Below are 17362 nucleotides of genomic sequence, written 5' to 3'. Positions count from 1 at the left end.
TTTGACAACTGTACACCCTGATCTCATCTGGTGTGCCTCGTCTGTGAAGTGAATTCTGTCTGCGTGTCAAGCAAAGGGATAACATGACATGAAAAAAAACAGAAAGTGAGTTACACAGCTCTTTTTTACTGCCAATAATATTTTAGTTTGTATCCTTATCATCGCTAATTGTTATCACCCTGTTCCGGGCCTTTAGCAGCATTTCATATTCCACTTTAGGTGTACTTTGAACCTTTATTGTACCAACACAAATACTCATTAGTGTTTTGCTCTGCATCCTTATAAATCGAGTCTTTTAATACTGTTACTTTGCCCACAGTGGACTCTGAAATGTCTCTCTGTTTAGCACCATCTGCAGATTTAATTAATGTGCTGTTTTTCTCATCTTCTGGATGATGAATAAAGATGTTGAATAAAATAGAGCTTAATACCATAATGCCTGGCACCCTGTAGCCACTTCCCTCTAAATGAACTCAAGTGCAGTTTGCTTTTATATCTGCTCATGGCCTCTTACGATATTCTCAATCCATCTAGAAAGTGTTCTTGCATCATATTTGGGTTTGCAAATCTAAACTGGAAGTCTCCCTCAGAAGCAATAACTCATCTGTGGATTGCATTACCTGCACATCTTCAACCTAACCAGTCCATGTGCAAGTCAGTTTAATGTAGATTTCTATTATGAGAAAAACCTACCCTTTTCTAACACTTTAGAAATTCTCTAAATGTTCTCACAGTTCCTTTATAATTTGGCCTTTTCAACGACCAGTGACCTTATAAAGCAGGTAGATTTCTATATTTCTCATGAGGAGCTCAAGACTCTGAAATTAATTTACAGAAAGCTAATGAAAGTTCCAGCTTTAGGATTCTGGTTGATGCCTGATTTGGTGTGCTAACTGGTTGAAATACACTGCCTCAAGTTAGAAATTTGCGGGAAGAACTTCTGCTACCATATCTTCAACTCAGTGTTTGGGGGAGAAAGTTAGATCTTATAAAGGCCCAGTAACATAAGTTTTAATTTTTCTCAACACTCTTGTGGTGCTTTTTACTGATTTCTAAGCTACATATTAAGGCCAAATAAATGCAAAAAGGTAGATCTTGTAAATATTCTTTTGTAGGCAGTGAATACTTGTAGATATGCCCGCAGATAAGCTCATCTTTCTGTTAGCTTAAGAGAATGTAATGCAGAGTCAGCTGGGCTAAGTTATTAATGCCAGTTTATTACTTATGAGTGGGTTGTTCCAGCTGATTTTCTGCTTCATAGGAGAGGTTTACCAGCCTCCCTTAGGCTAGGTTCTCTCCCTTCTACTGCTCAATCATCAACCCCCTGAATTCATCCTAAGGCCATGCAGACCTCTGGCCTCTATTAGCCGGCACTCAAGTTTCCTCTACAGGAGAAATGCCAGGGGCTGACAGCACATTCTTCACTTAACCTTGCCTCTGGGCTGATTGGCAGTGGGGGGTTTCTCAGCTTAGCTTTGCTGCTGATTTCCAACTCACCACAGGGCTCCTTTGTGCATGAGACTGTCAGGAGCTCCTGGGTATGGATATGTGAGAGACCTTTCTGGGCCCAGCCCAAAAATTATGATAAAGAGCTGGATGCAGGATGAGGGCCTTAAACAGCAAAGCCGAGTATTTCTTCAGTTTCTGTCTCTGGCTAGTTCTTAGCACACTGTTACGATCAATAGTAAGACCCTTGGGCAAGTTGTGTATCTTCAGTTTTTCTCACCTATAAGGAAAGTAACAAAAGTAGAGACTTTAGTTGACACAATATGTAATGTACCAGAGAAGTAAAATGCATAAACACATATTCTTACACGGGAGCTTTCCTTTCTACATCGTAAGCCACTGAAACTCTGCACTATAACTGTCCATCAAATTGTTATAAAGACACATACCTTCTTAACAAATCAGTGTAGCACAACAGATAAGCAAACAATTATTTTTGGTGTAGTTTTTATATATCTTTGAATAATCAGAAAGTAAAGTATTTTTTTTAGCTTTATGTTAATAAACTTTTAAATGAAAGTCATTTTCACCAAGATAAAAATCGAAAGAAAATGTCTCATGTCTCAAGGCAGTGGTTTAAAGTACAAAGTAGGGTTTGATGTATGAATTGTACCACTCACCACTCCTCTGTAGTCCTGGTCTTCATCACAGGGTGTACACAGGAAAACTGAATCAAATGTGGATCAGACTTCAGCTAGACTGAGTATAAAGCTTGACTGATAGTAAAACTTTATTGGACAATGTGTCAGAGACTTGAGGCCAAAATGAGATCTCCGTCTCCTTCAAGGATGACCTGGTCCACTCAACTTGATAGTGGCTTATCACCCAGATATCAGAAGAAATAGGTGAGCCACTGTACCTGAGGGACGGGTCGGGTAAGAACAGGTCGGGGCAAGGGGATTCAGTGAAGGAAAAAGGGAAAAAAAAATTGGGGAATTTTCTCTAGTAAGAATATTTAATGGGGAACCCATCCTTTATTTAAAAGTCTCTAAGATATTCAGTCCCATGAGTTATAAAGGAAGTGTGAATAGTAATAGATTTATTTAGCATCAATTTCATACCAGGCACTTTACATATATTGTCTTATTCTCTTCCTATCCAAATCATATGACAGATACTGTCACAAACATCTTACTGATGAATCTGATACCAAGGCAGTTACTGAGGTCACACAGAAAAAAGTAGAGACAGGATTGAGGTCCAGGATTGTGGCTGATCTCAAAGCTGTCAGAGCAGATTGCTTATGTCCAGTTGGTGAAAACAAAGACAGACACTGTCACATGCTTATAACGTATAATCAGCCAAACTGTGGAACTGGGAAAAGAGTCTGGCTGAAAATTCCATTCATCTTCCAACAAGTATTTCTCTGATGAATCCTGCCATTTCATGGCATCTCTCCATGCTTATTTGAAATTATAATTTTTTTAAGCCAGAGCTCACCATGTTTGTCAGGTATTATCTAATGATACTGAGTACCACCCACTCCCTTCTAAGCTCTCTCAGGAAGGAGCTAAAATCCAGGAAATTATATTCCACCAACTCAGTATAACTGAGGGCAGGTGTGAGTGAAGGCTGAGCATACACAGCTTCCAGGCTTCCTCCAAAATACAAACCAAAGCAACACTGTAGACAGTCAAGATCATCTCTTTCCTTGGGACTCCTGCCCTTCTAGATATTCTGAAAGCCTGCAGAGTCCTCACTTTCCTTCCTTCCTTTTGGCTCTTTGAATGCTCATGTAAACCTCTAATTTTTTGCTAGATTTGTTCCTGCTTTTTAAATCTACCTTGAAAGTGAAAGTCGCTCAGTTGTGTCCGACTCTTTGTGACCCCATAGACTATACAGTCCATGGAGTTCTCCAGGCCAGAATGCTGGAGCGGGTAGCCTTTCCCTTCTCCAGGGGATCTTCCCAACCCAGGGTTCAAACCCAGGTCTCCCGCATTGCAGGCGGATTCTTTACCAGCTGAGCCACAAGGGAAGCCCAAGAATACTGGACTGGGTAGCCTAACCCTTCTCCAGTGGATCTTTCTGGGGTTGGCAAATGAGAGCCCATGGGACAATTCTGAAGATTCTGTTTCTGTGAATGAGATTTAGAAGGACCCAGCCACACCGACTGATTACACGTGTTGTCTGTGGCTGTTTTACCTCTGCAATATCAGAGTTGAGTAATTGCAACAAGAAACAAAGGACCCACACGGTGGACAGGATAATAGCCTCCAGAGATACCATTGTCCTAATTCTAGGAATTTGTGAATGTTAATTTACATGGTGAAAGAGATTTTGCAGATGTGATTAAGGATTTGAGATGGAAAAATCATCCTGGGTTATCTGGGTGAGCCCAGTATCAGGGTCAGGAAAGGAGAGGGATATAAAGATGTTGTGCTACTGGCTGTGAAGAGGGAAGAAGGGGCTGTAACCTAAGGAATGCAGGTGGTCTTGTAGCTGGAAATCATGAGGGAATGGATTCTCCTCTGAAGCCTCCAAGAGGTGCACAGCCCTGCCAACACTGGGATTCTGGGACTTGTGACCTCCAAAACTGAAAAACAAATTTGTGTAGTTTTCAGCCACTAAGTCTGTGGTAATTTATTATAGGAGCACTAGGAAACTAGTGGCTGTAAAGCCTGAAATATTTACTATCTGGTCCTTACAGAATAAGGTTGCTGACTCCATTTCTGTCAAATGCAAATGACTCTGATTAGTGATAGAATCTTATTATCTGGGTCAGAGAACAAACAAGGTTCTCATTGGGCAAAGACTATCCTGTCTTTCATTTAAAGACCTGACTATTATCATTAGTAGCAATTACCCAAATCTCACTGGAAAAGCGCTTTTAAAAAACCTTTTATTCATACGTATCTTCTATTTAATTTTATATGAACCTTTAAAAAATTTGTCTATTCCATTGATTTGTAGGGAATATTTGTTTATATTCTGAATAGTAATTGTCTGTTATACATGTTGCAAATAACTTACATTTTCTCATCTTTATATGTTTAACAGTATATTTTTATATAGATGAGTTTATACTTATTATGGGAAAATATATCAGTCTTATGTTTTAGGAAACTATTTCACTTCCTAAGGTCATAATATTTTCCTATAATTACTTCTAGTATAAATGTTTCTTTTTCATGTTTAGATCTTTAAAATAATGAAAAACATCTTTTATTGAAATAACACTTTTCTCCAAGGGAGAAAAAACATTAACTAAAAGTCATTAAATTTTGGTTACTGCAGTATTGATATGAAATGCCAGTTATGTCAGTCTCACTGGGAAATCATTCTAAAGAAAGTATCTTTTTTTTCCATCGATTCTTCAACATTTATATATATATATATATATATATATTTTTTTTTTTTTTTAACATTCCTATTCTTAGTCCCTCTTACATCTGTGCAGTTACCACATTCTCATCACAGGTGTCCTCCAGCCCCACCATTTTTCTTCCATTCTAATGCGTTCAGATCATCTTCCTTGCTTACGACCTTGGTCAGTCCCTTCCTACCACTTGCTTTCGTTTTCTTCTATCATAAAAGTCAGATATTTCATTAACCATGCAGTATGACTTTCAGTTATTTCCCACCCCTTTGTCTCTTTCTTGCACATTTTGTTATCCATCATGTTTCTTTCTGTTTTACTTTCTACTGATTCTTGCTCATTCTTCCAAATGCTTCACAATTTCCCCAAAGCCCATAGTATACAATTTAGAATAGCATACACCTGCCCTTTTCTGATCATTCCTTTGCTGCAAACACTCTCTATTGGCCACTGAAAAGGAAGTGCTTGGGTGACATATCTTTGAATTATACAGGACAGCTTGGCAGCTACCAAAAATTTTCTCCTTAGAGATTGATTGTCTCAGACAATTCTAAAAACACATCTGTCCCCAGTGATTTAATTTGCTTGATAGTAAATCCATTGTAATCTACTCGGATAACAACTTGCTATTTATATCAAACTAGTATCCAATTCTGAGATGTTAAATATAGGATTCTCCACATTTCCTGACACTCATTTCTAATAAACCATGGCATACGTGAGAATGAACATTTAACTTTATAGAGCCTCAGCTGCAAGGCAAAAGGGTTTAGAGCACCAGGTCATAAGAAAGCCACAAGAAAGGCCTCTATTTCTAAACTAAATAGAGCATTAAAAAATTTTTCAGAGCTAGGAAAGACCTTACAGATCACACATTGCAATCCTTTTTATTTTAGAAATGAGGAAGCTGACACAATTTGAGAACTCCGATAACTCATTCAAAGTCCCATAGCCAGCCAGGGGGAGAAGCTAGTTAAAATCTCAGGTTTCTCACTTTAGCAAACAGATCAGAGCTCATTCTGCCCTGCCATACCCTGAAACAGCACCAGAGCACCCATTATGGACACCAGGGTTTTCATCCACTTTCTCAAAACAAATGTATTACTTTTAGAAGCTCAGAAAAATAGTCTGTACTCTATCCACTATCTAGCCAGCCCTGAATGATGACGAGCACTTTTGTGTGTGAAAGCGCGTCAGTGGAGGGGTGGACAGAATGACCACTGCAAAGAACCTGAGGACTGAACTGTAGAATATGGGGAGGAAAATGTCTCTGTTTATCAAAAGAAAAGTCATTCCAGCAAATTTTCTAAATCCAATGTTAATGGATAAATAGCCTAAGTTGGGGGTGTTACAAAGGCTAAATAGCCCATGGTCTTCTTGTTGATTTTTCTATTCATCTCAACAGTCTTTGCAAAGAGACATGTTTCACTCTGAACAGGTGTCAATGACATTAATTAAGAAAAACTAGTGGAAGAAGAAAACTACATTGGTATGTTGTCACTGGTTCTGTAATATCTTAAGCATTTTATCTGATGAGTTTCTTTATCTTCTAACTTAGATCAAAGTTTATAGTCAAAGAACAGATGGGGATTGCCAACATAAGGAAACATAATTACATTATGGAGACAATAGGTAAAAACCCATGACTGTTGTTACGTTGAACATTTGACTAAACTTTGACCACATATAGCAAGACTACCATTCAGATGTCTCTGTATACTACTATTTCACTTATTATGAACAACCACTGAATGTGGCCTCACACGTGTAACAGTAAGGAGAGAAATCAGTGTTATAATAATTTCCATAACAAAATGTCATCTGAGTAATTTTATAACTATAGCAGTTAGCTTTATGTCTTAAAAAGTAATGTGGGTCATTAACGTATTCATTATTCATTGAAAAATTAAGCACATTTATAGACAGAAATACCAGGTACAAAAACAATGTAATATAAGTCACACTTCACTAAAATGATAGAATGCAGTAAAATGTTTTATGTTACATATTATCCCTCAGTTATTAAACTGTATCAGCCTAATAAAATTAGTGAAGAAAACCCTACTTTTGTATTTTTAAATTTCAGAGTCTGAAGTCATTCAAATTTTTTACCATTTTTTGGAAAGTACTGAGTGAGGATCTGATACATGCCTAACAATGTGCCTGGCTCTGGGGAAAAATTAAGGCATTAGTGCAGTGTCTGCATTCAGGAACAGCTAATTGTTTCTGCACATTGTAACCATCCATGGTCTTTTTAAGACTGGTTTCAGCTGGCCTAAGCCTCTATTGAAGGCTTGATGGCAGGTAGAGCGTCTGACCAAGAGGTATGTGCAGTCACACTGCAGTCAGTCTCCCTCACTATATAGAGTAGGAATTTTCCGTCTAAGTGAGCCATTAGTTGTCTTCTCGATAAAGTAGATTTTACTTTCATAGCTCTACATTTCTTTATGAATTATAGGCTGTCTTCCTACTTTTGAGAGTGAAGGACATGCATATAAACTAAGACTGTCCCTGGAAAACCTGGACATACACCCATCCTACTTCTCCCCCCAGGGTCTGCCATTTATAAACTATTCATGGGTGAATAATCAGACTAAGATACTCGACTTCTTAAAATGTTCCTCTGACTTTCCTTCATCATTAGAATAGAATTTAAAATTCTTTCCAAGGCCTGGATGGCCCTAGAGTGGATCCAACCCCAGCCGCCTCTCTCCTCCTCACTCCCCGTTCTCCCCGCTGCTCTTCAGCCTGTTGAGTATGTTCAGGCTCAGAGTAACTGACGTCTTCATGGCCTTAAACATTCCTCCCAGCAAGCTTCAGGGTCCTTTCTTCTCTTCATTCAGGTCTCTTTTAATTGCGACCTCTCAGAGGCACCTTTCCTAACATCCTGTATAAAACAGCAACTCTCCACACATATATACTTCTGGTACTCTGTTTTGTTTTTCTTCTTTATAATCTACTATTTGACTTATGCTGCCTATTTGTTGATTGGTTGCCTCTACTCGAGGATGTTAGATATGTGAAATCGGGGACTACTACTTGTTCAATATTTCATTATGTCTCCAGGACCTACAAGAGTATCTGGTGTTTTAGCGGCACTTGATAAATATTCCTTAAATAAATGTTGACTGGATGAAAATATGCACAGCACTGAGCTTAACTCCTTATGTTATATAATAAGGAAACTGAAATACATGTTATTTAATTTCCAGTCTGCGAATCTTTGCATAAATGTTGGCATTGAATTAAGTACAGTGTTTACAGGAGCCTTAAGAGCCTCTCAAGGGTTACTTGTTTTCTGATGCTTTTCTCAGCTTCTGCAAGCACAGACTCTGTACTCTCATAGCTAATACAGACCTCAATTATAGCTCTTCTCACATGAACCATCGCCAGTCGGAAAAGGATCAAGACACCAGAGAGCAAAGTGCACTTCGGGAGCTAACTAGCAAGTCTGGAATGGGCAGAATGGGGTAATTTGACAGTGGAGATGCAGGCAGAAGTTAGATCTTTTCGTAAGACAAATTAGCAATTTGCATTTTATCCTAAGGCAATAGGTGGTCATTCAAGAATTTTAAACTGAGGAGTGATGGGATCAGAGGTGCATTTGCAAAGGGTAAATCTGGCTGGCGTGTGAAAGATGTAGGGTACCAAGACTAGCCTCGCAGAAGTCCTCAAGCATTTACTACAGTTGTCCCATCTTAAATGATCCTGGCCTGACTAAGGGTGGTGGCCTTGGGGTAAAGGCCCCTGGATGGATTACCTCTTTGCATCCCTCATCCTTTTCTTTTAACGTATTGCTTCTCTAGATTCAGTTATATTGCTACGAAAGGAAAGAAAATGCCTGGCAGTTCTCTGAAGTAGATACCCAAAGCATAGCAACTGAGTAACTGGATTAGTTAATCAAAATTCATACTTTCTTTCCAGATTGTACCAAATTACCTCTTTTTAAAAATGAAATTCCTAGTGAAGAAGATGAATATATTTAAGGTAGAAGATAAGACAATGTTATTATAGTTCCAAGTGATTAGTTAACATCATTTTAGTATTTTGTGAACATTCTGATGCCCCAAGGACCTACTAAAGGGTCCAGAGAACCTCTACTCCAAAAGAGTGGTGGTGATTGGATGCCTGGTTCTAAGTAGGTGTGTTTCAGTTAAGACTGTCATGATAGGAATCATACAGGACGTGTACTTCTGAGCAGTACTTGCTTTCTCACCCTCTCTGGTGCCAAGTTTACAGCCAGTGAATCTCAGGGTGAACCACCCTGTCTCCTCCTTTCTTTCTCCCCTTCTGTGTCTCCCCTTGTGTGTGTGTGTGTGTGTGTATGTGTGATAAATGCATGATTTATGTATGTAAGTGTGTGTATATACACATTTTGAGAGAGAAATTGAGGGGGGGAGAGAATGTGCTCTCTCTTGAATAGAAATATGGCGTATGACATATGAAATGATTTAGAGATGTGAAGGTTATTCTATATCCTGACAGTGTTGTAGCCACACGTTCCGGGAAACAAACTCACTCAGAAGGACAGCGCAGATAGTGGAGTGCAATTTATTACACCGGCGGGGACCCCGACCAGCATTGGCGAAAATCTTTTACACCCCATGTGTTCGTGTCTGAACCCACCACTCCAAGTTCCTTGAGACTTACATAAACCAAGGAAAATATAATCCCAATAACCCCATCATTCATGTGCTATGTGCTCAAACAGTCAAACAATTAGCCAATAATCAATAAACCCGAGGCTACACTCCAATTAATACGGAGGCCTGTCTGGAGGAAGGGGTGATTAATGTATGTTTTCTCTTAGGTGATGAGTAACCTAGATACGATCTTCAAGGTTCCCCGGTCTGGAGGGGGTCTTATCCTTCTGTTGTTGTTTTCATAGGCACTAAACACAGAGTTCGGAGTCCATTGGAAAGGTGGCCAAGCATGATCAGCATGAACAGGCCTAAGATGGAGTCCAGGCCCTATGAATTCCTTCTTCAACAGTACCTGGAGTGTGCATGCGTGCTCAGTCGCTTCAGTCGTCTCTGACTCTTTGCAAGCCCATGGACCATAGCCTGCTAGGCTTCTCTGTCCATGGGATTCTCCAGGCAGGAATACTGGATGGGTTGTCATTTCCTCCTCCAGGGGATGTTCCCAACCAAGGGATCTAACATGCGTCTCCTGCATTGCAGACAGATTCTTTCCCCACTGAGCCACCTGGGAAGCCTGAAAATAACCTGGTATGTCCACCATTTTCGTGTTTTCTTTTGCAAGACAAAGTTACCAGTTAAAATGCAAAAGATGCTGGAGGGCTAATCCCCTAGTCTTTTACTTCACGTAGTTGATTATATTAGTTCTGTCCTCTGTGGTTAGGGGAACTTTCAGGATAAGTGATGTCAAAGAAGTAATCTGTTAGAACAATATAATAGTGCATATTCACTAGAGAATATTTAGAAAACTCAGTTAAGTAAAAAGAGGAAAACCTAAGTCATTTACAATTTCATCACTCAAGATTTAAGCACTTATACTTTAATATACTCTATTTTATATTTCATATTTGGTCTTTAAAAATTTCTTTGAATGGCTACAGAATATTCCACTTTCTAGACATACCACAACTATGTAAAAAAATCCCTATACAAAACTTTATATTGCTTTCAATTTTTAATTATCATAAACCAAATAGTGATACTTTTGTCATTAAATATATGTGTTGCTGTGTGAAAGAATTTATTCACAACAAGATCTTTAATACATGTTACAAAATAGGTGATGTCTCCTTAGAACTCACCAGCAGTGTGTGAAAAGGCCCATTTAGTCAAATCTTTGTTAAATTTGAGAATTTTCATTTTACAACAATGCTTGCCAAGGTGGTAATACAAGTGGTACTCTGTATTTTTTAAAATTCAGTTTCTTTGATCGCTAATGAGACTGACATATTTTTTAATAAAATGCCATGATGGTGAAGTAGCAGAATGACTGCTTCCCTCCTTCAAGACTAAGTTGAGGTACCCACATAACACCTCTGTGAGAAACCCATGGGTGTAGGGGCTGTTCTGGCTGGTGTTGGAGGAATACAGCTTTGACCTGAGGCGAGAGGCAGCAAGGCGAAGCTGTGGGGGGTTACTAAGAAAAGAACTGTTAGAGGTCATCTTTGCCTCTTTTCCTTCATCCTTACATTAGGACAAAAAAAAAGTGCTTGTTGATCTCTACCATGACAAGTAAGATCAGGGCAAAGTGTGAGGTGCTGAGAGAATCTAGTGCGGATTGGCCAACTCAGGCATTCACGCCCAAAAGGCTAGTTAAATGTTATATAAACTACAATAAATATCACTGAATTAAACTTACGTGATACAGCTGTGCAGATGAAGCATATATAAAACCTAAAGACAAAAATGAAGAGAAGGATAGAGAACAACATATCAGTCAAATGCTAACCTAAAGAAACTGCTGCAACCTAATATCAGATGAAGTAAATTTAACAGAAAAATTACACCTGCGAAGGAGCATGGCATCATGGTAATATCTCAATTTACCAAAAAAGATATAGCAATTTTAAACATCTTTACAGCCAACAAAATAGCCTTAAATACTCTTTTAAAAAATGTATGTTTGCAGAGTGTTAATAAATACTATCATAGTGATATCAACATACTTCTTTTGATTGTTGATAGACTAAACAGTTAGAACTGGGCGTGGAACAACAGACTGGTTCCAAATAGGAAAAGGAGGACGTCAAGGCTGTATATTGTCACCCTGCTTATTTAACTTACATGCAGAGTACATCATGAGAAACGCTGGGCTGGAGGAAGCACAAGCTGGAATCAAATATTGCCGGGAGAAATATCAATAACCTCAGATACGCAGATGACACCACCCTTATGGCAGAAAGTAAAGAGGAACTAAAAGCCTCTTGATGAAAGTGAAAGAGGAGAGTGAAAAAGTTGGCTTAAAATTCAACATTCAGAAAACTAAGATCATGGCATCTGGTTCTATCACTTCATGGCAAATAGATGGGGAAACAGTGTCAGACTTTATTTTTGGGGGCTCCAGAATCACTGCAGATGGTGATTGCAGCCATGAAATTAAAAGATGCATACTCCTTGGAAGGAAAGTTATGACCAACCTAGATAGCATATTCAAAAGCAGGGACATTACTTTGTCAACAAAGGTCCATCTAGTCAAGGCTATGGTTTTTCCAGTGGTCATGTATGGATGTGAGAGTTGGACTGTGAAGAAAGCTGAGTGCCAAAGAATTGATGCTTTTGAACTGTGGTGTTGGAGAAGACTCTTGAGCATCCCTTGGACTGCAAGGAGATCCATCTAGTCCATTCTAAAGGAGATTAGTCCTGGGTGTTCATTGGAAGGACTGATGCTGAAGCTGAAACTCCAATACTTTGGCCACCTCATGCAAAGAGTTGACTCATTGGAAAAGACTCTGATGCTGGGAGGGATTGGGGGCAGGAGGAGAAGGGGACGACAGAAGATGAGGTGGCTGGATGGCATCACTGACTCGATGGACGTGAGTCTGAGTGAACTCCGGGAGTTGGTGATGGACAGGGAGGCCTGGCGTGCTGTGATTCATGGGATCACAAAGCGTTGGACATGACTGAGCAAATGAACTGAACTAAAACAGGCATGAAATCATTACCAATATAGAAGATCTGAATACGTTTTAAAACTTGATCTAATATATCAAAGGTTCTGTGCAAAATATGTATATGATACATATTGACACATATATATACATATAATGGGTATGTAGGAAAGAGATCTAATTGATCTATATAGTCTTAACAATTGTTTAAAGTTAATATGAAAACAATAAATAGAAACAAAAGCACAACAATTTTATATGTTTCATGTGTCAATCTGTAGAATCTAATAAAAGATATTTCAAGGGAAATGTATAGTCATAACAATTATACTCCAAATTGAGATGCTGACTGCCATAACTACAGATAAAGTGGGCATTATACAGTGTTGTCAACAGTCATATTCCAATGTTTTTAAAACCTATATTTTTTAAAAATCTTAACATAATTAAATTGTATCTGATAAATAATAAAGTTACTATACCTCAATCAAGTGGGATGTATCCCAGACATGCAAGGCTGGATTAATATTAGAAAAAATGTATGATCATGTTAGAGATGTAGGACAGGCATTCTGTTTTATTTTTTATTAAACTTTTTATTTTGTATTGGAGTAGAGCTGATTAGCAATGTTGTGATAGTTTCAGGTGAACAGCAAAGCAACTCAGCCATAAATATACATGTATCCATTCTCCCCCAAACTCTCTCCTATCCAGGCTTCCACATAACATTGAGCAGAATTTCATGTGCTATACAGTAGGTCCTTATTGGTTATCCATTTGAAATGTAGTGGTATGTACATGTCCATCCCAAATTTCCTACCTATCCCCCCCATCCCTGCCGGCAACCATAGCATCATTCGCTAGTCTGTGAGTCTGCTTCTGTTTTGTAAATGAGTTTGTTTGTATCATATCTTTTTAGATTCTGCATATAAGGGATGCCGTACAATGTTTCTGCTTATCTAAGACAGGTATTTCACATAATTAAACACTTAACCTCTTAGTAAATTAGAAGAAATTCTTTTAACCTGATAGAGAAGTCTTGTCTTTTTAAATAGATACTCTTCAAGTGTCATCTTAAATAAGGAAATATCAGAAGTATTGCCTTTACAATCAGGAAAGAGACAAAGAAGCCCACTATCCCCATTTTTATTCAAGAGAATAAGCTCCAATTTGAACTTATTTATTCAGCAAACATTAAGTTTGATAATTCCATGATAGAGAGACTATGGATGCACATAATCTCTTATACTTTGATCATTGACTTGTAAATTAGTGAAAGCACTTTCGAAAATAGAATGTTCTATCTCAAAGTTGAATATTCATGTACCTTAGAACCTAGCAGCTCTACTCCTAGGTATGCAGATGACGCCTTGCTCAAACATCACAGGGGAGATGCACAAGAGTATTCACAGTAGTACTGTTTACAGTAGCAAGAATGGGAAAAAATACAAATGAATATGGAGGGGACTTCCCTGGTGGTCCAGTGGCTAAGACTCCAGGCTCTTAATGCAGGGGGCCAGGGTTTGGTCCTTGGCCTCGGAACTAGATCCCACATGCAGCAGCTCAGAGTTTGCATGCTATAACTAAGGCCTGGTGCAGCCAAATTTTTTAAAAATGCAAATCAATAGAAGCCAAAAGAATGACCTATTGCAATAAAGCATGGTATACTTTGTAGGAAAATAAAAACAGTAAAATTCTGTTTTTTAGAAATCAAGTAAATGCAATGAAATAAAGCACTACATAAAAGGAAACAAGGAAATGACAAAGACAAGATTCAGGATGATAAAATTCAGATGGTGGTAGAGATTGGAGAGCTTCCAAAACAAGATTGGAGAGCTATATGGTAAACATGTACGTTACTGTCATGTCCTACCTCTTTTGTGTGGTGGGTTCATGGATGCTTATTACATTATTGAAAATAATTATTGCAGCTAAATAACTGAAAACATAGCATATATGGGTCAATGATGAGGGTGTATAATAAATTTATGATTAATCCAATTCTGTATAACTGATATTCAAGGAGAAAAATCTAAGATTTTTAGCTATTTGAGTGCCAGAAAATGGTGAGGTAGGAAAAGGACACAGATATTGGGAGGGACATTGAAAACAAACTTTTCTCATTGTGTTTGCCTAGTATTTACCCTACATAGAGCACTCAGGACATTGATGACCACAGCAGGCATAAGTGCACTGACCATCAGTGCTGTGTGAAATAGCTAGCCGAATCTCTCTAATCCTTAGTGCTTATCTCAAACAGTATATAAATAAAGTACATGAAACATTTTAGAAGGACAAATAGTAGAGACTTTGCAAGGTACTATAAATATGCACTTGCTTTGATTCAGTTCAGTCATTCAGTCGTGTCCGACTCTTTGCAAACCCACAGACTGCAGCACGCCAGGCTACCCTCTCCATCACCAGCTCCCAGAGCTTGCACAAACTCATGTCAATCAAATTAGAAAAGACCCTGATGCTGGAAGATTGAAGGCAGGAGGAGAAGGGGACGACAGAGGATGAGATGGTTGGATGGCATCACCGACTCAATGAACATGCGTTTGAGTAAATTCTGGGAGTTGGAGATGGACAAGGAGGCCTGATGTGCTGCAGTCCATAGGGTCACAAAGAGTCGGACATGACTGAGGAACTGAACTGATGCGATCCAACCATCTCATACTCTGTCATCCCCTTCTCCTCCTGCCCTCAATCCCTCCCAGCATCAGGGTCTTTTCAAATGAGTCAGTTCTTTGCATCAGGTGGCCAAAGTACTGGAGTTTCAGCCTCAGCATCAGTCCTTCCAATGGACACCCAGGACTGATGTCCTTTAGAATGGACTGGATGGATCTTCTTGCAGTCCAAGGGACTTTCAAGAGTCTTCTCCAGCACCACAGTTTAAAAGCATCAATTCTTCAGCACTCAGCTTTCTTCACAGTCCATTTCTCACATCCATACATGACCACTGCAAAAACCTTTGCCTTGACTAGATGGACCTTTGTTGACAAAGTACTATCTCTGCTTTTTAATATGCTGTCTAGGTTGGTCATAACTTCCCTTCCAAGGAGTAAGCATCTTTTAATTTCATGGCTGCAGTCACCATCTGCAGTGATTTTGGAGCCCAAAAATAGTCTCTCACTGTTTCCCCAACTATTTGCCATGAAGTGATGGGATCGGATGCCATGATCTTCGTTTTTTGAAAGTTGAGTTTTAAGGCAACTTTTTCACTCTCCTCTTTCACTTTCATCAATAGGCACTTTAGTTCTTCCTCGCTTTCTGCCATAAGGGTGGTGTCATCTGCATATCTGAGGTTATTGATATTTCTCCTGGAAATCTTGATTCCAGCTTGTACTTCATCCAGCCTAGCATTTTGCATTATGTACTCTGCCTATAAGTTAAATAAGCAGGGTGACAATATACAACCTTGATGTACTCCTTTCTCAATTTGGAACCAGTCTGTTGTTCCATGTCTGGTTTGAACTGTTGCTTCTTGACATGCATACAGATTTCTCAGGAGGTAGGTTAAGGTGATCTTGTATTCCCATCTCTTTAAGAATTTTCCACAGATTGTTGTGATCCACAGATTGTTGTGATCCACACGGTCAAAGGCTTTGACATAGTCAGTAAAGCAGAAATAGATGTTTTTCTGGAATTCTGTTGCATTTGCCTATTCACTAATATATCCAACAAACATATATTAAGCCCTAACTTTGTATCCAGATATATTTGAGGCACTGATGATGAAAAGGTGGAGAGTTATAGCCCATATTCCAGAGGAGCCCCACTGTGCACAGACCACATATTGGCTAATATTATAAAACCAAAGACCATGATTTCTGGGGTCAACTATTTAAAATTAGAACATTATGAGAAAATTTAGAGGCAGACATCATCATTGTAGTTATACTAGAGGTGACTATAATGGAACATAAGGAATGACAACCTGGGATAGTCAGGGCTTCATTATGGAAGTGACCATGATTCTTTGTAGTTATCTTATTAAATGATCTAAAATGTACTGTAAAGAATAAATAGTTTGCCAACCAAATAAGAGAAGGCACAATATGTACAAAACCATGGAGATGTGCGAGCATGTGGTATATCCTTGGAGTTTTTATACTCTGTGTGCTAAAGCCTAGATATTATGGTAGAGGAGACTAATAGTGGAAGTAAGTTATGTTAGCCCTTTGATGGTCTGACCCAGCCTACCACCTTATTTCAAAGCAGCATCCCCATTAGTAATATGAAGATAGATGGTATTATATACAGGCCTACTCTTAGCTTGGTCCCTCCTACTAAAATACTCTTTTTCCTCAGTTAAACTATTATTAATCATCTAAATCAGTTTGCCTTAGGAACTTGAATACTATGGTTGAAGTTTCCTACCCTTTTTCCACGCTGACTTCTCAAGCTTTTCCATGTTTTTTTTTTAAATACGTCGTAACTGTTTGATAAATGAAAAAATGATTTCTCATAACAGCTTTAAATCTAGAACTCAGACTTAGTTTCATCCAATAAAAGAAATTGTGTCAAAACAACTTTTGATGCCCTCCAAACCAGCCCATAATTGAAAGTGTGGGTGAGTGTGATCAAGTGGGGACCTCTAACAAACCTATTCCACTCACCTATGTAGTAACAGACCCACGGGTGGTGCTAAAATACACTCCATAGGTCACGGGGAACTGTACATCACTCATTGCCATACCTCTGTGACTGGAGGCTGCTCGTTTACGCCCAGAGCTGACCTGAACTTGCCTAGCAACAGGACGTTGTTGCTAGTGGTAACCATTCCATGGGGAAATGTTTGTTCTGGGTGTTTGGGGTCTTTGTCTTTACAGACACATAACACCTCTGATAGACTTTATAAGTGGCAATGTCTCATCACCTAACATACCCCATTCTTTTGCCTCCTGTGCATGTACAAACTTAGAAATTTGTCATTTAGAAATAGAAGCACAGTT

The 17362-nt window shown here is 38.8% G+C and overlaps 1 long non-coding RNA gene across 1 annotated transcript; it reads right to left on the bottom strand.

Moving 5' to 3' along the window:
* Positions 1–1197: 1197 nt before the first annotated feature.
* LOC133234404 (uncharacterized) lies at positions 1198–17143 on the bottom strand. Its single transcript, XR_009732127.1, has 3 exons — positions 17027–17143; positions 11159–11193; positions 1198–1726 (listed from the first exon to the last, which is right to left on the bottom strand). It is a non-coding gene; the product is annotated as an uncharacterized LOC133234404 (long non-coding RNA).
* Positions 17144–17362: the final 219 nt, after the last annotated feature.

This window comes from Bos javanicus, chromosome 21 (assembly GCF_032452875.1).
Source record: "Bos javanicus breed banteng chromosome 21, ARS-OSU_banteng_1.0, whole genome shotgun sequence".
NCBI classification, from domain to species: Eukaryota; Metazoa; Chordata; class Mammalia; order Artiodactyla; family Bovidae; genus Bos; species Bos javanicus.
The sequence above is the reverse complement of the archived record's forward strand: the minus strand, read 5'-3'. Positions and strand labels throughout refer to the sequence as shown.